We start from the raw sequence: 24434 nt of genomic DNA, 5'->3' as shown, positions 1-24434 counted from the left end.
CTCTTTCTCAGAACTGAAAAATAACAAATAAACAAGTGTATGAACTGAATCAATAAGTGGAAGAGGCTAAGAAAACAAATAGCTCTGACCCAGATATGGTGCAAGCACTGAATACAGGAGAAGAGGCGAGAGTAGACAATGTTGACGTCAAGGCAGTGTTTGATCAAGCATTGTACCAAGGCTTTTAGAAAAACTGAGTTCAATCGGAGTCAGAAGGAATAGCTTGCAATGGCTGAAATTATAGTTGTTGAACACTAATAATTACAGGAATATCATTCCTTTTAGCTTCTTGAGCATGTCTGCCATTCCATTAGATCATGGCTGATCGGTACCTCAGTTCCATTTACCTGCCTTTGTGCCAAATGCTTTAATAACCTTATCCAATAAAGATTTCAGTCTGGAAAATTTCAGTTGACCCAACATCCACAGCCTTTTAAGGAAAGGAAGTTCCAGATATCCACGATCCAGTGGATGAAAAATGCTTCCTCATTTCACTCCTAAATGGCTCAGCTCTAATTTTAAAATTCTGATTTCTTGTTTTGGATTCTCCAGCAGAGGAAATAGTTTCTCTATCTTCTGGATCAACTCCCTGAATCATCTTTAACATCTTGATTTGATTACGTCGATCGTCTAAACTCAAGGAAATAGAAACTATGGCCAGAATTTTCCCGTCGGCGATTTGGGGATGGGGCCTGCTCACCGACGGGAAAATGACGTGGAATGACATTGGGAGGAACCCCTGACGTCATCCCAGTCCCTTTTAAATTTTTTGGAAGGCGGCTGTCCGCCCGCCAACCTGTCAATGGCCAATTAAGGCCATTGACAGGCTAATTAAGATCATTAAAGACTTGCCCGTCCAACCATAAGGCGGGATGAGGTTTCATGTCCGTTTTTAATCACATGAGGGGGACTTGTTAATAATATTTTTATTTTTCGATTTTTAAAGTTTTTTAACCTGTCACTAATCTCCCTGAGACAGCAATTGGTCTTTCACTCAAAATGGCAGCGGGCTCCATTTCAGCGGCAGGGGTCAGCTGTCCGCCTGCCGCTGAGCTGGTGGGGCCCGCACACCCACCAAGGGCAAAATTCGGCCCTATGTTTATGTAACCTGCCCTCATAGTTTAATCCTTCACCATTCTAGAGAATCTATGCTGTACCCTTCCAACTCCAAATATATTTTTCCTGCAATTTGGTTTCCAAAACTGAATGCAGAACTCCAGACTAGGTCTGAATAAAGCTCTGAAGAGTGAAGCATCTCTTCCTTACTTCTGAATTTTAATCCCCTTGAGATTAAGATCAACATTTGTTAGTTTATTGATTTATTTGATCACATTTTGTACCTGTGCACTAGCTTTTGAGATTTGTGGAAATAGACACAGGAATCCCACTATTTCACAATCAAGGAAGTATTCTTATTTGTCTTTCACAAATCCATGTTACCTCAATCCTAGCAAAGCTCTATTGGCTTCCCAGCCCACACCACCATGGAATCAACATCCTCATCGTCATTTACAAATTCGGCCAGGAGGGATAAGAAGGGTCTCAAAGAGTCGTACGGACTCGAAACGTTAACTTTGTTTTTTTTTCACTCCACAGATGCTGTTAGAGCTGCTGAGTTTTTTTCCAGCATTTTCTGTTTTGGTTCTTGCTCAAGCTTACTTCTGCAGCCTCACATGTTTCTGACCTTTTTTACATCTCTTACCCGATTGCCCCCACCAACACCCCCAACCCCTATCTCTTCCACTTAGCCTTTTGATGGTGGAGCTTTCAGCCATTTTGTCTCTATGTTATCCAACATTTCTCTCAATTTGTGTCAAAAGCAGTATGAGAAATGTCAAAGCTGTAGAGCAGAGTAGCAATTTGGTAAAAATAAGCAGAATGGGTCAGGAAGGAACAGAGAGCTTAACTAAGTTAATGGAGCATGGTAGTTCATGGAGGCCTACCTCCTCACTTGTCCCATGCTTGTGGAGTGGTGACCCTCAGGTTATATATAATCAATTGTCTCCCAATAATGGAGACAGATGCCTATGGTTCTTTGTGGACTATGGCTAATTGCTAGCAATTAAGGTGACATTAGGGAAAAATAGGAAAAAAGTTGAAGCTAAAGACGCTTTATCTGAATGTACAAAGCATTTACAACAGAATAGATGAATTAATAGCGCAGATAGAAAAAAAAATGGGTTTGATCCAATAACAATTATAGAGACATGGTTGCAGAATGGCCAAGATTGGGAATTAAATATTTCAGTATACTTGACTTTTGAAAGAAATAGGCAAAATGGAAAAGAAGGAGGTAGCCTGAGAAGAAGGATGGAATAAAGACAGTGGAGAGAAAAGGTCTCAGTTTAGAAAATCAAGATCCAGGATCGGTTTGGGTGGGGCCAAGAAACAACAAGGCGCTGAAAACTCCATGTGGGAGTAGTTTATCAGCCTTCTAAAAGCAATTGTGGTGTCAGACAGAGAATAAATCAAGAAATTAGAGTTGATTGTAACAAGGGTAATACTGTAATCATGAGAGTGTTAATTTTCATATAGACTGTGCAAACTAAGTTTGCAGTAATAGTGTGGAGGATGAGTTCATGGAATACATTTAAGATGGTTTTGACTCTGGTTCTGGTCATCGCATTTTAGGAAGACTGTGATGATTCATGAGAGGGTGCAGAAGAGATTTACCAGAATGGCTCCAGGGATGAGGAATTTAGCTACAAGACTAGGCTGGAGAAACTCAGTTTGTTCTCCTTCGAGCAAAACAGAGTAAAAGGAAAATTGATAGAGGTGTACAAAATTTTGGCAGGTTTAGATATGGTGGACAAAGAAAAGCTGTTCCCTTTAGTTACTGGTCCAGGGCCTGGGGGGCACAGATTTAAGGTTTTGAGCAAGAGATACAGGGGAGATTTGAGGAAGATCTATTTTCATGCAGTGAATGGTAATGACCTGGAACTCGCTACCTGGTGGTGGAAGCAGAGACGATCAATGATTTCAAAAGGAAATTGGATGGGCACTTGAGGGAAGTAAACTTAAGGGCAAAGTGAAGAATGGGATTGCCCTACAGAGAGCACATTAACTCAGTGGGCCAAATGGGCTCCTTCTGTGCTGTAATTAATATGGGCTAGATTTCCATTTTGGAGTTACAACCTGGAAGTCAGGATGTTTTCAGAGTCCCAACCCCGCACTGTGCGGCAGCGTAATTTTTGTGCAGAAGGTGGGTCACCATTCAATTAAGGATGACAGGTGGGCTTCCAAGTATGGAAGGCCAATAGGAGACCTTCCAGCATGGAGAGAGTGGCAGTCCCGCTGTCAAAGTAGGTAAGACAGGGAGGGCGCCTCAAGATGGAGGTGCTATCTGAGCATATTATAAGATGTTTTACAGCGGCCACAGCTGCCAGAGCGCCATTGTGGAGGGAGTTGCCCCTTCATCGGGCGGCCTGTGACTACAGTTGTGACCAAGTTGGTATGGTGGCTGCTGGGATATTGGCCAAGTTCCCAACAGCCTTGCCCCCAATACAGTTGCCAGATGGCCTCATTATGAATGCTTGGCTGAACTCCAACAACGACTAACAAACTTCGCTTGGCTGAAGTTTGTTTACATAGCTGCAAAGCGATCTCCTAGCTTTGTTTGTCAGTTTTACGAGGTTGTAATAAGTTTATCTTCCCTTGAAGTGGGTTTTAAATGTTTGTGTGTTTATTTGGACAAGATTAAGAGGTGTTAAGTGGATTCAAGGTTTCTTCAATGGGACTTTCTCTGGTTGTGTTTGGTAATTTTATGGGGATGTAAGAGGGATAATGTTTTTAAAATGGAATGTTGAATGACTGATTGCCTTTTTTATTTATTGAGTATTTGAAAGACTTGCCAGTGTTATATGGCTCATTTGTTCTGTACCTAATGGATACTGGAAGAGTTCTTCAAAGGCTCAGCAAATGTTAGAGCATTAAATTAGTCTGAAAATAAAACTGTGTACATTCAAATCTAGTTCTCCATACAATAGAATGCAAAGGAGGACTTTATCAAGTGGAGAAAGGACTCTAATGCACCTGAACCCGTACACAATGCTAGTTAATTTAATGGCTTCTTACCTTTTAAGGATAGAGCTCTGTGATCAATCATTGCACTGAAAACATATTTAAAGCCATACAAAAGCCTTAAACACATACTTAAAATACTTTTAAAATATTATCATACACCATCTGAACATCTTTTAAACTCACCTGTCAAAAGGTTCCTCACTCTAGACTAGGGATCTCCTCCTCTGAACCATATTTCCTACAAAAGCCCCGACTCCTGAAAAATTGCTGAGGGTCTGAAATGCCCACCCTACATTGTAGCCAGCAAGGTCGGGAGTGCTGCGTACTGGCTTGCTGCCCTCACCAATATCCTACACTGACAAAAATTGCTGGAAATGGGAATGGGCCAGGAACTCCAGAATTGGATTCCGCCTGCCATTTATAAAGCTCATCTGCCTCCATCCCGACACAGCTGGAGGCATGAGATGAGGAGGAATTTCTTCACTCAGAGAGTGGTACATTTTTGGAATTCTCCACCACAGAGGGATGTGGAGGCTCAGTCACTGAATTGATTCTTCAGAATCGACAGATTTCTAGATGTCAAGGACGTTGAGGTAGAAGATCAGCTATGATTTAATTGAATGGCAGGGGAGGCTCATGGGGCTGAATGGCCGACACCTGATCCTATTTCCCATGTTCCTATGAAAATCTGAACATATGAAACTGAGAGAGAAAATAGGATATGAGAGTAAATGAGCTAGAGACATAAATACAGATTGTTAAAGCTTATCAAGGAATATAAAAAGAAAGAAAATAGCAAAAGACCCTTACAGGTAGAGACAGGAGAAATTATAATGGGGAATAATTAAATCACGGAGATATTTGTATCTGTCTTTGTAGTAGAAGGCACAAAAGACATTCCACACATAGATTGCGGTGGGGGGGGGGGGGGGGGGGGGGGGCGGCGGCGGCGGCAGCAGCGGTGTGGGTGGTGGGGTATGGAGGGAGGGGAGAGATGGTGGGTGCAGGGGACCCAGGGTCTAATGGGATTGAAGAACTTAAAGAAATTAGCATTAGTAAAGAAGAAAGAAAGTACTGGAGAAAAAAATGGGACTCAAAGCCAAAGAATCCGCTAGATCTTATGGCCGCCTTCTGAAGATTTTAAGACAGATAGCTACAGAGATCATGAGTGCATTGGTTTTGATCTTCCAGAATTCTCTAGATTCTGAAATAGTCTCCATGGATTGGATCATAAGCTGACTATTCAAAAAAGGAGAGAGTGAGAAACGAGGGAACAATAGGCCATTTACAATGATATAAATAATAGAGAAAACTCAAGAACCTATTATTAGGAACTTGGTAACATGGCACTTAGAAAATCGTAACATGATTGGGTAGAGTTAATGTGGATTTTATAAAAGGGAAATAGTGTTTGACAAACTTGTTAAAGGTTTTTGAGGTTGTAACTAGCAGGGTGGATAAGGGGGAACCAGTGGATGTTGTGTATTTGAATTTTCAAAAAGCATTTAATAAGGGGGCACACAAGTGATTATTGCATAAAATTAGGGCTCATGAGATAGGAGGATAACATATTAACATATTAACATGAATTGAGGATTGGTTAATGCATGGAAAATAGAGACTAGAGGTAAACAAGCCATTTTCAAGTTGGTAGGCTGTAACTAGCAGGGTACTGCAAGGATCAGTGCTTCAGCCTCAGCTATTTATAATCCATGTTAATGACTCAGGTGAGAGCTGTTCATGGAATATTAGCGTCGTTGGCTAGGCCAGCATTTGTTGCCCATTCCTAATTGAGAAGGTGGTGGTGAGCCACCTTCTTGAACTCCTGCACTCCATGTGGTGTAGGTATGCCCACAGTGGTGTAAGGCTGGGAGTTCCAGGTTCTTGACCCAGCAACAGTGAACGAACAGTGATATTGTTTCAAGTCAGAATGGTGCGTGACTTGCAGGGGAACCTGCAGGTGGTGGTGTTCCCAGGTGTCTCTCACCCTTGTTCTTCTAGGTGGTAGAGTTTGTGGGTTTGAAAGGTGCTGTTGAAGGACTTTTGGCGAATTGTTGCAGTGCATCTTGTAGATGGTACAAATTGTTGCTACTGTGCACTGGTGGTGGAGTGAGTGAATGTTCAAGGTGGCGGATGTGTGCCAATCGAACGGGCTCCTTTGTCCTAGATAGTTTCGAGCTTCTTGAGTGTTGTTGAAACTGCACTCATCCAGGCAAGCGGAGACTATTTCATAACTCTGCTGATATGTACCTTGTAGATGGTGGACAGGTTTTGGGGAGTCATGGGTTGAGTTACTTGTCACAGAATTCCCAGTCTCTGACCTGCTCTTGTAGTCACAGTATTTACAGTATATGGCAGGCCCAGTTGGGTTTTTGGTCAATGGTAACCCCAGGATGTTTAATGTGGGAGGAGTCAACAATAGTAATGCCAGTGAAATGCCAAGGGCAACAGATTCTCCCTTGTTGAATTTAGTAATAGGCTTACACTTATTTGGTGTAGATACTACTTGTCACATATCAGCCCAAGTTTGAATGTTGTCCAGCTCTTACTGCATGTGCGTACAGACTGCTTTAGTATTTGAGAAGTTGCAAATGATACTGAACGCTGCAATCATCAGTGAATATTTCCACTTCTGACCTTATGATGGAGGGAAGGTTATTGAAAAGCAGCTGAAAGTGGTTGGGCCTGTGACACTGCCCTGAGGAACTCCTGCAGCGATGTTCTGGGACTGAGATGATTGAAAGTAGCAAATATAACCGCTGTATTCAAGAAGGGAGGGAGGCAGAAAACAGGAAACTATAGGCCAGTTAGCTTGATGTCTTTTGTGGGGAAGTTATTAAAATCGGTCATTAAGGAGGTTATAGCTGTGCACTTAAAAGAGCTCAAGGCAATTGGGAAGAGCCAGCATGGTTTTGTGAAATAAAGATCATGTTTAACCAATTTATTGGAGTTTTTTGAAGGAGTAACATGTGCAGTGGATAAAGGGGAGACTGTAGACGTACTGTACTTGGATTTCCAGAAGGCATTTGATAAGGTGCCACATTGAAGATTATTACAGAAAATAAAAGTGCATGGTGTAGGGAGTAACATACTAGCATGGATAGAAGATAGGCAAGCTGGCAGAAAGCAGAGTATGCATTGATGGATCTTTCTCGGATAGGCAGGATGTGACAGTGGAATCCCACAGGGGACTGTACTGGGGTTTCAACTTTTTACGATTTACATTAATGACTTAAATGAAGGGAGTGAAGGTATGGTAGCTAAATCTGCAGATAACACAAAGATAGGTAGGAAAATAAGTTGTGAAGAGGACATCAGGAGGTTGCAGATGAATATAGGTGGGTTGAGTGAATGGGCAAAGATCTGGCAAATGGAATTTAATGTGGGAAACTGTGAAGTTGTTCACTTTAGCAGAAAACACAAAAAAGCAGAGTATTACTTAAATGGAGAATGGCTGCATAATTCTGAGGTGTAGAGGGATCTAGGTGTTCTAGAACATGGAACCATAGAAAAGTTACAGCATAAAAAGAAGTCATTTGACCCATCTTGTCCTTGCCAGCCCGAGCATACCCAAGTGCCCTTTCTAATCTCATCTTCCTGCACCCGGCCCATAGCCTTGCAGCTTATAGCACTTAAGGTGCAGATCCAGCTAATTTTTAAAAGAGTTTAGAGTTTCTGCCTCTACCACCAACTTGAGCAGCGAATTCCAGCCACCCACTACCCTCTGTGTAAAAAAGTTCTCCCTCATGTCCCCCCTACACCTTCTCCAAGTTATCTTGAATCCATGTCCCCTGGTTCTAGAATTCTCCATCAAGGAAAACAAATTTATCCTGTCCGCTCTATCTATTCCCCTCATAATTTTGTACACCTCAATCAAGTCACCTCTCAGCCTTCTTTGTTCTAAGGAAAATAACCCCAACCTATCCAATCTCTCCTTCTAGCTACACTTTTCTAATCCTGTCAACATTCTTGTAAACCTCCTCTGCACTCTCTCCAGAGCTATTACATCCTTCCTGTAATGTGGTGACCAGAACTGCACACAATACTCCAGTTGTGGCCTCAACAGTATTTTATACAATTCCAGCGTCATATCCTTTTACATTCTATACCTCTTCCAGAGAAGGAGAGCATTCCATATGCCTTCTTTACAACCTTGTCTACTTGAACTGCTGCCTTCAGGGACCTGTGTATTTGTACGCCAAGATCTCTCGCTTCATCTACCCCTCTTAGTATATTCCCATTTATTGTGTAATCCCTGTAACTGTTTGACCTCCCTAAATATATGACCTCACACTTTTCTATGCTGAATGAGACATGAGTCACAAAAAATTAGTATGCAGGTACAGCAAGTAACTAAGAAGGCTAATGAAAGCTGTACTTTATTACGAGAGGAATTGAACATAAAAGTAAGGATGTTATGCTTCAGTTATACACGGCATTGGTGAGACTGCACCTCGAATACTGTGTGCAGTTTTGATCTCCCTATTTAAGGAAGGATGTAAATGCATTGGACGAGGTTCAAAGGAGGTTTACTAGATTGATACCTGGAGTGATTGGGTTGTCTTATGATGAAAGGGTTGACTGTTAGGGCTTGTTTCCACTGGAATTTAGAAGAATGAGGGGTGATTTGATTGAAGTATACAAGATCCTGAATTGCCTTGACAAGGTAGATGTCGAGAGGATGTTTCCTCTTGTGGGTGAATCCACAACTAGGGGGCACTGTTTTAAAATTAGGGGTTGCCGTTTTAGGACAGAGATGAGGAGAAAGTTTTTCTCTTGGAGGGTTGTATAACTTTGGAACTCTCTGTCTCAGAAGGTGATGGAGGTGGGTGTCACTGAATATTTTTAAGGCAGAGGTAGATAGATTAGGGAATCAAAAGTTATCGGGGTTAGATGAGCATGTGGAAATCAAAACATAAGAAGATCAGCCATGATCTTATTGAATGGCGGAGCAGGCTTGAGGGGTCGATTGGTTTACTCCTGTTCCTATTTCCTCCTATGTTCTTATGACCTCCAGTAACCAGGACCATCCTCCTTTGTGTCAGGCATGACTTCAACCAGCGGAGAGTTTTTCCTTGCACCTGAATTGTAACATCTCCGAGTTTGCTGATGATGCCAGGTTAAATGGGATAGTAAGCTGTGAGGATGCAAAGAAGCTGCAAAAAGGATATAGATAGGTAGGTGAGTGAACAAGAAAGTGTAATATCACATGAAAAATTGTTAAGTTTCCCACTTTGGTAAGAAAACTGGAAAAGCAAAATATTGTAAAATGGTGAGAGACTAGGAAAGGTTGTATTCAGAGGGACCTGGGTATCATTGTACATGAATCACAGAAAGTTAACATACAAGTACAGCAGGCAATTAGGAAAGGAAATTGTATGCCAGCCTTTAGTACAAAGGGATTGGCGTATAAGAGTTGAAGAAGTCTTACTGAATTGTATAGGGTCTTGGTGAGACCACACCTGGAGAATGGTATACCGTTTTGATCTCCTTACCCAAGGAAGAATATACTTGCCTTCGAAGGAGTGGAACAAAGGTTCATTAGACTGATTCCTGGAATGAAGGGGTTGTCTGATGAGAGATTGAGGAGGATAGTCCTGTATTCTCTTGACTTTAGAAGAATGAGAGGTGATCTCATTGAAACATATTCTTATGAGAGTTGACAGGGCAGATGCTAGGAGGATATTTCCACTGACGGGGAGTCCAGAACTAGCGGCTTACAGTCTTCAGATAAGGGGTTGGCCATTTAGGACTGAGATCAGGAGAAATTTCTTTCACTTTAAAAAGTTGTGAATCTTTGGAATTCTCTGTCCACAGAGTTGTGGACGCTCAGCGGTGAGTAAATCCAAGAGAGATCAATAGGTTTTTGGGTATTAAGGGAATTGGGGGATTTTTTTTTAAAAAGGAAACTGAGGAAGGAGCTCAACCATAATCTCACTGAATGTCAAAACAGGCTCAAAAGGCCTAACAGCCTACTCCTGCTCCTATTCCTTATGTTCTTAATAAATCCAGGAGAAACTTCTTTACCATGAGAGTGTCGAGAAACTGTTTACAACAAGGCATATATGTGCGAATAGCATAGATATATTTAAGGGAAGGTTTGATATGTACATGAGGGAGAAGTGAATAGAAGGATATGTTGATAGAGATAAATTAAGTAAGATGGAAGGAGGCTGGTGTGGAACATAAACACTGGCAAAGACCTGCTTCTGTGCTGTAATGTCTGTATAATTACTGATCCTTACAATTGAGCTAGTATATTTTTAATTTATAATCTTTGTTGATTGGAAAATAATCCCGGCAAAAATTTGTGATTTGTTTCATAAAATTGATTTGTCTGATATAAGCAGTTTATTGCTGGCAGATTGAAAATTGAGTTTCCATGGAGTCTAAGGGCTTCTTAAAGCAGATTTCTAAATAGATGTGCACCAAGAAAAGGAGGCAAAGATGAGTTATTTTGAAGAGTCTTTCTGTATTAAAAATGGTTTCAATTTTCCAGAAAAGAGCTGGATAATTATGGATTGAGAATCACTAGTCCGGACTATTACCTACCCTTTCACTTCAACCAAGGTCATCCAGTGCTGTACAAATATTATCGGGTAGCTATTCACAGAATCAAATCACACAGTGCAGAAGAGGCCCTTCGGCCCATCGAGTCATCATCGACACGTGAGAAACACCTGACCTACCTACCTAATCCCATTTACCAGCACTTGGCCCATAGCCTTGAAAGTTATGACGTGCCAAGTGCTCATCCAGGTACTTTTTAAAGGATGTGAGGCAACCCGCCTCAACCACCCTCCCAGGCAGCGCATTCCTGACCGTCACCATCCTCTGGGTAAAAAGTTTTTCCTCACATCCCCCCTAAACCTCCTGCCCCTCACCTTGAACTTATGTCCCCTCGTGACTGACCCTTCAACTAAGGGGAGCAGCTGCTCCTATCCACCCTGTCCATGTCCCTCATAATCTTGTACACCTCGATCAGGTCACCCCTCGGTCTTCCCTGCTCCAACAAAAACAACCCAAGTCTATCCAACCTCTCTTCATAACTTAAATGTTTCATCCCAGGCAACTTCCTGGTGAATCTCCTCTGCACCCCCTCCAGTGCAATCAAATTCCTATAATGTGGTGAGCAGAACTGCACACAGTACTCCAGCTGTGGCCTCACCAAGGTTCTATACAACTCCAACATGACCTCCTTACTTTGTAATCTATGCCTCGATTGATAAAGGCAAGTGTTCCAAATGCTTTTTTCACCACCCCACTAACATGCCCCTCTGCCTTCAGAAATCTATGGACACACACGCCAAGGTCCCTTTGTTCCTCAGAACTTCCTAGTGTCATGCCGTTCATTGAATACTTCCTTGTCAAATTACTCCTTCTAAACTGTATCACCTCACACTTTTCAGGGTTAAATTCCATCTACCACTTAACTGCCCATTTGACCATCCCGTCTATATCTTCCTGTAGCCCAAGCCACTCAACCTCACTGTTAACCATCCGGCCAATCTTTGTGTCATCCACAAATTTACTAATCCTACCCCCCCACATAGTCACCTATGTCATTTATATAAATGACGAATAATAGGGGACCCAGCACAGATCCTTGTGGTACGCCACTGGACACTGGCTTCCAGTGACTAAAGCATCCTTCTGTCATCACCCTCTGCCTCCTACAACTAAGTCAATTTTGAATCCACCTTATCAAATTACCCTGTATCCCATGTGCATTTGCTTTCTTTATAAGTCTCCCATGTGGGACCTTGTCAATGGCTTTGCTGAAATCCATATAAACTACATCAACTGCACTACCCTCATCTACACACCTGGTCACCTCCTCAAAAAATTCAATCAAATTTGTTAGGCATGACCTCTCTCTGACAAAGCCATGCTGACTAACCCTGATCAAACCTTGCCTCTCTAAGTAGAGATAGATTCTCTCCTTCAGAATTTTCTCCAATAGTTTCCCTACCACTGATGTGAGACTCACTGGCCTGTAGTTCCCTGGCTTATCTCTATAACCCTTCTTAAATAGCGGAACCACATTAGCTATAAAAACAAAACACTGCAGATGCTGGAAATCCAAAACAAAAACAGAATTACCTGGAAAAACTCAGCAGGTCTGGCTACATCGGCGGAGAAGAAAAGAGTTGACGTTTCGAGTCCTCATGACCCTTCAACAGAACTACATTAGCTGTTCTCCAGTCCTCTGGCACCTCCCCTGTGGCCAGAGAGGAATTAAAAATTGGATCAGAGCCCCTGCGATCTGCTCCCTTGCCTCCCTCAGCAGTCTGGGACACAAATCATCCGGACCTAGAGATTTGTCCACTTTTAAGCCTGCCAATACCTCCAATACCTTGTCACTCCCTATACCAATTTGCTCAAGAACCTCGCAATCCCTCTCCCCGCGTTTGATACCTTCATCCTCATTCTGTTGGGTGAAGATGGATGTGAAGTATTCATTCAACACTCTACCGATGTCCTCTGGCTCCACCCATAGATTGTCCCCTTGGTCCCTAATGGGCCCTACTCTTTCCCTAGTTATCCTCTTCCCATTGATATACTTATAGAATATCTTGGGATTTTCCCTACTTGTACCAGCCAGAGCTTTCTCATATCCCCTCTTTGCTCTCCTAATTGCTTTCTTAAGCTCTGCCCTGCACTTTCTGTACTCCACTAATGCCCCCACTGATTTGCTCCCCTTGTACCTGCTAAAAGCCTTTGTTTTCCTTGTTTCTTATTGCTTCCCCCTGCCCCAGCGCCATCTTTATAAGTGACACTGCCTGTGAATTGCATGACTAGAGTAAGCTCTGTATTCCTTGTCTGAGGCAATGAAGTGCAGAAAGAATGCAGGAGGGTGAAATTCAGCTTGGGCAAGGAAAATAAGGTGGATTGTATAAAAGGCATCCATTTGCTATCACCAGTTTTGCGGTCCTTGGTGGTGCTGACCTTTACCCACTAAATATATTTAAAGAAGAAGGACCTTCTGAGTGTTGGTACCGTTTTAATTAAATATTTCTCGTACTGCTATTTCAAGATGGCTTTCTTCCTATCAGGTTCTTTCTCCTTATTCTGAGAAACAGGACTGAATGTTTGAATGGCTAGAATGGAGAGGGCACATCCTGGACTATTAGTGGGGAGTGTCAGTTTCTAAATAAAAAGGAATTTGAAATCAAAATAATAGATTAAAAGGAACATTAATTTTCCCCTTGACATTCACTGGCATTACCATCGCTGAATCCCCCACTATTAATATCCTGGAGGTTACCATTGACCAGAAACTGAACTGGACTTGCCCATATAAATATTGTGGCTACAAGAGCAGGTCAGAGGCTCGGAATCCTGCAACGGGTAACTCACCTCCTGACTCCCCAGAGCCTGTCCACCATCTACAAGGCACAAGTCAGGAATGTGATGGAATACTCCCCACTTACCTGGATGAGTGCAACTCCCACAACACTTGAGAAACTTGACAACATCCAGGACAAAGCAGCCTGCTTGATTGGCACCCCATCCACAAACATTCACTCCCTCCACCACCAACGCAGAGTAGCAGCAGTGTGTACCATCTACAAGATGCACTGCAGGAATTCACCAAGGCTCCTTAGACAGCACCTTCCAAACCCACAACCACTACCACCTAGAAAGACAAAGGCAGCAGATTAATGGGAATGCCACCACCTGGAAACTCCACCCCCCCGCCGCCCCCCCCCCACCACCACCACCACCACCACCACCACCACCACCACCCAAGTCACTCACCATCCTGACTTGGAAATGTATAGCCACTCCTTCACTGGCACTGGCTCAAAGTCCTGGAACTCCCTCCCTAACTTACACCACGTGGACTGCAGCGGTTCAAGAAGGCAGCTCATCACCACCTTCTCAATGGCAACTAGTGATGGGCAATAAATGCTGGCCCAGCCAGCGAAGCCCACATCCCGTGAATGAATTTTAAAAAAAGCAATTACAAATCATCAAATCGACAACAATTTTAACTGTAATTTTGGTATGTACTTAAAGCTGATACTAAATATAGGTAGGACTTGCATACAATTTTTGAAAAAAGACCTTACCTTCATTTGCCACTTTTGAAGTAATGGAGTTATGGGCATACACCAGCTTTACCTTCTGGTTAGTTCAAATGGAGCCCAGCACATATTTCTTCAAAATCTGGTGTATTAAAATAGACACTGGGCTAGTCTTGAGCTGGGAGATTGGACAAACAGCTGCATTTAAATAGAAAATATGCTGTAGTGATGGAATGCCATAAGAACTTTCTATCAACCTTTACTTTGTGATTGCAGCACTGACCTCCCTGAACCTGAGGCTAATGAGTGATATACAGTGGAAGCTGATAATACAGCAGTTCACTGTTATTTAGATTTGTTTAGCAACTGCGTAACACTCAAACACAGCTGTCAGGCACACCATTTACAGCTCAACTAAATTAAGTGTTGAATAAATATAAGAAGCCTTCATATTTAAGTTTGTAATAAATATAATGACCTGGTCTCACATTTAGGAAGGTCTCTACTTTGGAGAGAGTATTAGATTGTATGAGCAGGAAATGAATCACCAATGCAAATAACTATGCCAATTGCTAATCTCTATATCCACTGGAAGTGCGTATGCAGAAGATGTTCTTCAAAGTTTCAACATTAATGTTTGTAGAAACATAAAGAATATAACTTTTTTCTTCACAAACTAGGCCTCTCTTGATGTACACTAACTGTATCTGTTTAGGCAAAGATGTTCTATCACAAAAACAAAAGCTTTTTTCCCCTCCAATGTTCTCACTTTGGTTTCTGTCTTCCTTCTGATTTGAAAGAGGTCACTATTAGGGGGAAGGTTTCATGGGTGTCTGTGAATCTCTGGTATGTTGTTCAAGTGGCCATGCCTTTACTTGTGAGACTGAACAATGACTAGTTGTTAAAAGCAGAGACCTAGGGCTAGATTTTCCTCTTGCAGACAGAAAACAGGGGCCTGGGCTGTTTCTGTGTCAGAAACCCACCTCTGGTGGAAAACTGGATTTTCACGCGGGCGAGCCCATATTTGATATAGAGACAGATTTCCTGTCCAATTTAAGCTGGTGGGGGTAGGGACGGGGGCGGGTTTCAGACACTTAAGGCAGTCATCACCAAGGCTGCTGGTGGTCCTGAGGGAGAGAGTTTGTGCCAAAGCTTGCCACTGCACCATAGGGAAAAGACATGGCACAGGTCTGACACCCATGAGGGAGAGGAGTGAGGTTCTCATCCTGGAGGATGGCAGGGGGATGTCACCTTGTTGTGCAGCAGGGACACCGCTGTGTTCAGCATCATTTCTTTCTGCCTCCAATTCCTCCACCTCTCTTACCCCCTGCTCTTCCTTCAATGAGCTGTGCCTATGCAGTACCTCGATGTTCACAACTCTCAAGAGGGCGATGTTATGGAGACCACCACAATGACCGTGATCCTTGCAGGAAGGTATTGCAGGGCAGCAGGCACCAGACCTAGTGCCCTCTGAGCTGCAATTCCCCCACCACGTATCATCCTGATGTGTTGTCCAGCCTCGGTGAATGAGGAGTCTGTCACTTGGGTAATGCACCAGTGTGCAGCCACCTGTGAGATGTAGCAGAGTTCCAAACTGACGAGGGAACATATATCTGTGACCAAATCCCGAGAGAGTCACTGAGTCCTTTGGCACTGGTTCTCAGTCAGCTCCAGGTATCTTTGACAAAAACAAAAATACCCGGAAAAACTCAGCAGGTCTGGCAGCATCTGCGGAGAGGAGCACAGTTAACGTTTCAAGTCTGCATGACTCTTCAACAGAACTAAGGAAAAATAGAAAAGGGGTGAAATATAAGCTGGTTTAAGGGGGGATGGTGGGACAAGAAGAGCTGGATAGAGGGCCAGTGATAGGTGGAGATAACCAAAAGATGTCACAGACAAAAGGACAAAGAGGTGTTGAAGGTGGTGATATTATCTAAAGGAATGTGCTAATTAGAAATAGAAAGCAGCACGAGCAAGGTACAGATAGCCCTAGTGGGGGTGGGGTAGGATGAAGGAATCGAAAAAGGCTAAAAGTTAGAGATAAAACAATGGATGGAAATACATTTAAAAATAATGGAAATAGGTAGGAAAAGAAAAATCTATATAAATTATTGGAAAAAACAAAAAGGAGGGGGAAAAATCGGAAAGGGGGTGGGGATAGAGGAGAGAGTTCATGATCTATCATGACCAGATATCTTTGTCTCTGCCTGAAGATCCTGTGCTTAGCATAGTGTATCCTCCTTCATGCCCTTCATCCCCCCCACCGAATCCCGGCGTTCTGCCATTCTTGTGCTGGCTGGTGTTCCTCATTCTCGTCACTTCAGTTTCTGAGGGTGCAGCATCCATTTCCAGCTGCAACTTTCCTGGTGCTCATGTAGAGTCTGACAGCCATGCCCACTTCTCCGATAGCTACGTGATGCCAGGAGGGTGACAACCCCCTGAACTGGAAAAGTTCTTAATGCTGATTCCTCCCCTGACCTCTGCTGGGCTACTGCAATTTACTTCAAATTAAACCTTTTAAACTTTGAGAAACATTTTACTTACCATTGTAAACTCCCCCCACCTCCATGACTTGTCTCAGACACAGTCCTCACCTTCATGCATCAGGGCTGACACAGACAGCTGCTAAACTGCAGATCCTGTTCCAGAAAATTGTGGGACACCAGCTTTTAATAAGCCCTCAATGAATTTATTTGCTTGGTGGCACAGTGGTTAGCGCTGCTGCCTCACAGCTCCAGGGACTTGGGTTCGATCCTGATCTCTGGTGTCTGTCTGTGTGGAGTTTGCACGTTCTCTCTATGTCTGTGTGGGTTTCTTCTGGGTGCAGGGGTTTCATCTCACCTTTTGCCCCAAGTGTATTGGCTACAGTAAATTGTGCGTGTGTGTGTGTGTGTTCGTGTGTGTGTCCGTGCCCTACGATGGACTGGTGCCCTGTCCTGGGTATACCCTGCCTAGCATCCATTGCCTGTTGGGATAGGCTCCGACTCCCTGCCACCCTGAAATGGAAAAGTGAGTGAGTGAGTCTATCTGCTGTGATAATGGCTGTAGGCCAGTTCTGAGGGCTCCCTCTGGCCCTCAGGAATATTGGGGAGGTTAAAAACTGAGCTGGGACTTCCAACCATGTGACATGGTGGCCATTTTTTTGTACTGGGCCATCTCTGCTCCAGCCCGATTAGGGCTGGGGAAATCTGGCCCCCTGAGCACAAAAGCAAAGAACATGTAATAAACGTTTACAAATCACTGGGTAGCGTCACAGAATACTGTGTCCAATTCTGAGTACCACACTTCAGAAAGCATATTCAAAGGTTGCAGAGAAGTTTAACTAGAATTGTACCAGTTTTTGTTTTGTTCATTCATGGGACATGGGCTTCGCTGGCTGGGCCAACATTTATTGCCCATCCCTACTTGCCTTTGAGAAGGTGGCGGTGAGCTGCTTTTTTGAACTGCTGCAGTCCATGTGGTGTAGGCACACCCACTGTAACCCACATGTTAGAAAGGGAGTTCCAGGATTTTGCCCCATTGACAATAAGGGAACAGCGATGTATTTCCAAGTCAGGATGGTGAGTGACTTGGTGGGGAATTTCCAGGTGGTGATGTTCCCATCTATCTGCTGCCCTTGTCCTTTTTGATGGTAATGGTTGTGGGTTTGGAAGGTGCTATCTAAGGAGCCTAGGTACAGTGCATCTTGTAGATGATACACACTGCTGCTACTGTGCGTCGGTCGGTAGCAAATGTTTGTGAATGTGGTGCCAATTAAGTGGGCTATTTTGTGCTGGATGGTGTCAAGCTTCTTGAGTGTTGTGGGAGCAAGTGGGGAGTATTACATCACACTTGTGCCTTGGTGGACATGCTTTGGGGAGTCAGGAAGTGAGTTACTCGTCACAGGACACCTGCTCTTGTAGCCACAGTATTTATATATTTTTTAATTCATTCATGGGATATGGACAGCGCTGACTAGGCCAGCATTTATGGCCCATCTCTAATTGCCCTTGTTCAGAAGGCATTTTTTTTAATGCATCAACCACATTGCGATGGGCCTGGAGTCACATGTAGGCCAGGCCAGGTAATGACAGCAAATTTCCTTCCCTAAAGGACATTAGTGAACCAAATGGGTTTTTACAACAATCAACAATGGTTTTGTGGTCATTATCAGACTTCTAATTCTTGGTGCCATGGTGAGATTCAAACCTGGGCCCCAGAGAAGTACCCTGGGTCTCTGGAATACTGGTCCAGTGATAATACCCCTATGCAACCTCCTCCTCCTATGGCTAATCCCGTTCAGTTTCTGGTAACCGTCAGGATGTTGCTAGCGGGGATTAAATGATGGTAATGCCATTGGACGTCAAGGGCGGATGGTTAGATTCTCTCTTGTTGGAGACGATCACTGCCTGACACTTGTGTGGCACGAATGTTACTTGCCATTTGTTAGCCGAAGCCTGGATATTGTATGGACATGAGCTGCTTCAGTATCTGAGGAGTCGTGAATGTTGCTGACCATTGTACAATCATCAGCGAACATCCCTACTTCTGACCTTATGATGAAAGGAAGGTCATTGATGAAGCAGCTGCAGATGATTGGGCTGAGGACACTACCCTGAGGAACTCCTGCAGTGATGTCCTGGAGCTGAGATGATTGACCTCCAACAACCACAACTATCTTCCTTTGTGCTAGGTATGACTCCAACCTGTGGAGAGTTTTCCCCCCGATTCCCATTGATTCCAGTTTTGCTAGGGCTCCTTGATGCCACACGGTCAAATGCAGTCACTCTCACCTCACCTCGGGACTTCAGCTCTTTTGTCCATGTTTGAACCAAGGCTATCATGAGGTCAAGAGCAGAGTGGCCTTGACGGAACCCAAACTGGGCAGTGAACAAACTATTGCTAAGCAAGAGCCGCTTGATAGCACTGTTGGTGACCTCTTTCATTACTTTACTGATGATGGAGAGTGGACTGATGGGACGGTAATTGGCCGTGTTGGAATGCTTTTTGTGGTACAGAACATACCTGGGCACTTTACTACATAACCAAGTAGATGCCAGTGCTGTAGTTGTACCGGAACAGCTTTGCTAGAGGCACGGCAAATTCTGGAGCACAAGTACTATTGCCGGTTTATTGTCAGGGCCCATAGCCTTTGCACTGTCCAGTGCCTTCAGCTGTTTCTTGATATCATATGGAGTGAATCGAATTGGCTGAAGACCAATTGGCTGTGATGCTGGGTACCACCGGAGGAGGCCATGATAGATCATCTGCTGGCACTTCTGGTTGATGATTGTAGCCTTATCTTTTGCACTGCTGTGCTGGGCTGCTCCATCATTGAGGATGGGGATATTTGTGAAGCCTCCTCCTCCAGTGAGTTGTTTAATTGTCCACCACAGTTCTCTACTGGATGTGGCAGGATTGCAGAGCTTAGATCTGACCCGTTGGCTGTGGGATCACTTATCTCTGTTTATCACTTGCTGCTTTATTTTTATTCATTCATGGGATGTGGGCATTGCTGGCTAGACCAGCATTTATTGTCCATCCCTAATAGTCCTTGTTCAGAATGAGTCAACCACATTGCCGTGGGTCTGGAGTCACATGTAGGCCAGACCAGGTAAGGACAGCAGATTTCCTAAAGGACAGTAGTGAACCAGATGGGTTTTGACAATGGCTTCATGTTCATCGTCAGACTTTTAATTCCAGAACTTTTTTTTATTGAATTCAAATTTCCCCATCTGCCGTGATGAGATTCAAACCCGGGTCCCCACAGCATTACCCTGGGTCTCTGGAATACCAGTCTAGTGGCAATACCACTATGCCACCACCTTCCCATTGCTGCTTATGCTGTTTGGCATGCAAGTGGTAGCTTCACCAGGTTGATACCTCATTTTTAGGTATGCCTGATGCTGCGCCTGTCATGCCCTCCTGCACTCTTCATTGAACCAGGGTTGATCCCCTGGTTTGATGGTAATGGTAGAGTGGAGGATATGCTGGTCCATGAGGTTACAGATTGTATTTGAGAACTATTCTGCTGCTGCTGATGGCCCACAGCCCCTCATGGATGCCTAGTCTTGAGCTGCTAGATCTGTTCAAAATTGATCCCATTTAGCACGATTATGTGTATAGATTGGAGAAGTTAGCTTTTTTCTCTCTCTCCTGTTTCTAGCAGTGCTGAGTCTAATTGTAGTTCTTCCACCCCTGAAAAAGGATCAAACTTTCCACTTTGTGCTGCTCAGCATCACACTACACAATGCATTCGGATTCAAGATGCTTGATCTGACCATTGCTCATCTCAAAATCCCTTTTTGTCAAAATGCTTGGGGATATTTACTACAAATACAGACTGATTAAAGTTTATTTACCAACGTTATTGCTGGAATGTTTTCCCTGGTCATATTTTGATTAGTTGGATCCATATTGACTGGTAAAGAAATTTTATGGTGTAAATTATAACTTTTGATGGAAATGCATAATGATGTGGCCCTGTGCCAATTGAAGACAGAATAGCCAAGCTGCTTAAAGCGTAGTCTCATTTAATATTCAGGGATGTCATAGCATTGACGGATTTCAAAAATTGTGAGTAAGAAGCGTTTTAATAGCATGTTCGAGCAAAGTGTCAAATCACCAATTTAAGATTTGAGCGATAGCATATTCAACTTTTAAAATGGTTTGAGATACACAGAATATTTTTAAAAAATAAAATAAAAGTGATGTTGCCAGCAAGGAACCTGCTACATTTTAGAGTTGGATAGATTGAAAGGTACTTGAGCACTTAAAAGATTAGCATGAGGTTGCCAGCAGAACCTCTGGACAATGACACAAGATTGTAAATGAGAGTAGCAGTGGAGCTGCCACACAACCCTGTCATGCTGTGCATAAGGAATTTATTGGAGCCGGCACAAGTATTTTGATGCAGTGAAGTGGAAGACAACTGTAATGAGAGACATTCCTCCCCTTCGTCACAAGGTTTTTTAGGAAGGCTGATACAGAACCTCAGCAACAATCACATGACATAGGATCTACATAAGAACATAGGAAATTAGAGCAGCAGTAGGCCATTAGGCCCTTCAAGCCTGCTTCGTCATTCAGTAAGATCATGGTAAATTTTCCACTTCAATTCTACTTCACTAACACCCTAGTACCCTGTAATCTATCGACCTCTGTTTTGAATATGCTCAATGACTGTTCATCCACAGCTTGGTGGGATAGAGAATTCCAAAGGTTCAGAATCCTTAGAGTGTAGAAATTTGTCCTCATCTCAGTCTGAAATGGCTGGCTGCTTCTTCTGACACTGTTCTAGATTCCACAGCTAGTGGAAATATTTTTTCAGCATCCAGGGTTTCAAGCCCCTTAAGAATTCACCTTTCATCCTTCTAAACTCCAGGGAATATAGCCAGTTCTACTCAATTTTCCTCTCAGGACAATCCCCTCACCCCTAGAACCAATCTAGTGAACCTGCTTTGTACTCCCTCTAGGGCAAGTATGCCATTCCTTAGGTAAGGAGATGAAAACTGCACACAGTACTCCAGGTGTGGTCTCACCAATGTCCTGCACAATTGTCGTAAGGATAGTAAGTGAGCCTCTGCACAGCATCTTAATCATATTATCATACAGCATAGAAGGAGACCATTTGGCCCATCTCCTTTGCTGGCCTATTGAATTAGTCCCATCCCCCAGAACCCTGCATATTTTCCCTTCAAGTCTTTATCCATTTCCCTCTTGAAAGTTACTGTTGAATCCACTTCCCTTTCAGGCAGTGTATTCAAGACCAGTGGGAACCCTGTGTAGCTTCCCTCCGATAGGCCCGATGCAATTATCAGGTAATCAGGCCCTTACCTGGGTAACAGTGGGCCTTCCACTTGATTAAGGCTCTGGTAGGGCAGAAATCCAACTCCTGAGGGCTACAGGCCAATGAGAGGCCAGCAGCTCTGCAAAACCAGCTCAGGAGGGATCAGCCATGGATGAATGATAAATTTACATGAATAGTTTCCATTATTAATGTGGACTTGGAAATTTTACTATATATTTGCCTGAAATGAGGGTGCCTCCATCCAAAGAGTAGCACCCCCTTGTTGCTGCACGGTTGATGCAATTTCACTGAGTTGACAGGATCCCTCGCTGACAGGTCACACCTCCCTGCTGCTGCCTGGGTAACCCATATTCACCCTCCACCAGAATGTTTACTTGAAATACTTGCAGAGAGTTAACTATGCCTGATAAAAAGAAAGGAAAATTAAAAAAAAAATCTGAGTTATTTTTTGCTAAGTGAAAGGAGTTGAGATTGTCCATGATTGGAGATGATGGTTTTGAATGGAACTTTGAAAGGATCTGTGGTTCGCGTTTATGCGTCTAAGTGTTGGTTTTGAGAGATAATCTTCATTGTGAGTTTCTTATGAAAACTGTTGGACAAGAGGTAATCTGGAATCATAAGTCTTCCTTTGTCAGAATTGCTTTTTAACATGTAACATGGAATTCACCCCACATTTCTAGCAACATATTACTGCTTTGTTGCTGATATTATCTCTATCAAATGGTAACATGCTGACATCGTATTGAATTTCCTCAGCCTGTTCAATTATGATTTTTAGTCAAAAAGGAAGGGAACATTCATTCTTTAGTTGTGATTCTGCCTGCATTACGTTTAATCAAATGTAGATGAGCAGGGCATTGTGTATTTTGTATGCAGTGCAAGGCTTGGGGCAGAATTTTTCGTCTCGTGGGCGGGCGTACGCTCGATCTGAACGAGAGTGAAATAATGCACGATGACATTGAGTGAGCGTCCCGACATCATCGTGCTCTCTTGTGATCCTTTGGTTAGCGGGCGCGCAAGAGAGGCGGCAATGTGCCCGCCAACAACTAAGACGCCATTAACTAATTAATTGAGCTGCATTTTTCGCTGCCTGCTCAACTGTTTGATTGATGGGCGGGCGAATAGGCCAGGCAGCCTTTGCATTTTTAACAAAACCTCATCCATGGGTGGGATGAGGTTTCCAATACTTACCATAAAAACAATAAAAGTTTTTTTAACATCCTTTTTCACATGTCCCTCTTCATGTGACTGAGTCACATGTGGGGGCATGTTTGTCTCATATGTAAAAACTTTATTTTTTTATTAAAACCTGCCAGCTCCCTGAGGCAGCTCTATGCCTTCAGGAAGCTATCAGTGCGTGTTCCCCTGCGCATGCACACATTTCAGCACTCACGCTCCTCCCACCACCACCACCCCCCCACCCCGGCAGCGCTGAGGCTCTTAGTTAATTGGCATTGGCCAGCCAGCGTGAAATCATGTGCGGAGCCCGACCGTGGGCGGCGGTTGGTCTCGCATCTGTTCCTGGGCTTGCTTGTTGTGCCCCCCACCCCCGACGAGGGGAAAATCCTCCCCTTGGTGTCAGCACCATTAGCCCTTCATGTAATTTTTTTGGGGCCATATGAACTCTATTTATGACTAGTGGCATTAGCCTATTTAATGTTGAATAAGTGGTTGTTGCTGTGGATATTTGCTCCATAGGTGTCTTTCCTATTGGAGGTTGTAGAAGGAGTGTGTGTAAAAGGCCAGTTAGTAATTCCAATGTCATATAATTTTTTTGTGAAACATTACACTATGGGTTGTGCATGTTCTTGATCTATTCATAATGCTGTGTTTTCTGAATCACCGATTATTGACCTTTTTAGTGAAGCTTGATTTTCTTTACATCAAAACTCTTCAGTTCCACTCCTGAGTCTTGAGCATATAATCCAGGCTAACTCTTTGATGCAGCAATTAGTTAGCGCTGCACTATTAGAGGAGCTCTACTTTTCAGTTGAGAAGTTAGATCAAATCCTGTCTGCTTTCTCAGGTTGAAGTAAAAGATCCCATGACACTATTTGAACTAGTGCCCTGCTCAAGATTTATCCCTCAACCAGCATCACTAAAACAGATTATCTGGTTATTTATTATTTCCTTGCTATGTTCAGATTGGTTGCTGCATTTCCCAACATGGTGACAGTGACTTCACTCCATAAATACTCCATTGACTATGTAGTGTTTTGAGTAATTGTGAGCTCATTAAAGGTGCCATATAAATGCACAGTTTTTTCTCTTTTTTTATTCTTCAGAGGTTACTACATTTGTGACAGGATTTTGCATGAACTACTACATTCAAATAGCAAACATTTGAACCTTAAACCAAAATTTACTCCTTAGATACAATTATTAGTCTCAAAAAAGAACTTGCCATTTGAAGTTGCATTTATAGATTCATATTGTCTGTGTTTCTGGTTAAAGTGATATTTTTCAGACATTGATTCTTACATGCCTCCTGCATTTTATTTTGCCCCATTGGTATCTAGTTTACATAATAGTAATTTCACCAATTAAAGTAGCTGACCCAGGAAAGGAGTCAAATTGTCAGTTTGTAAATT

At 43.2% G+C, this 24434-nt stretch overlaps 1 protein-coding gene across 8 annotated transcripts in view; it reads left to right on the top strand.

Moving 5' to 3' along the window:
• The window catches only part of znf532 (zinc finger protein 532), a 195147-nt gene that overhangs the window by 82660 nt on the left and 88053 nt on the right, over positions 1 to 24434 (top strand). The window lies entirely within an intron of this gene.

Source organism: Carcharodon carcharias, chromosome 1 (assembly GCF_017639515.1).
Source record: "Carcharodon carcharias isolate sCarCar2 chromosome 1, sCarCar2.pri, whole genome shotgun sequence".
Classification (NCBI taxonomy): Eukaryota; Metazoa; Chordata; class Chondrichthyes; order Lamniformes; family Lamnidae; genus Carcharodon; species Carcharodon carcharias.
Note: the sequence above shows the minus strand (reverse complement) of the source record. Positions and strands in the feature narration are given on the sequence as shown.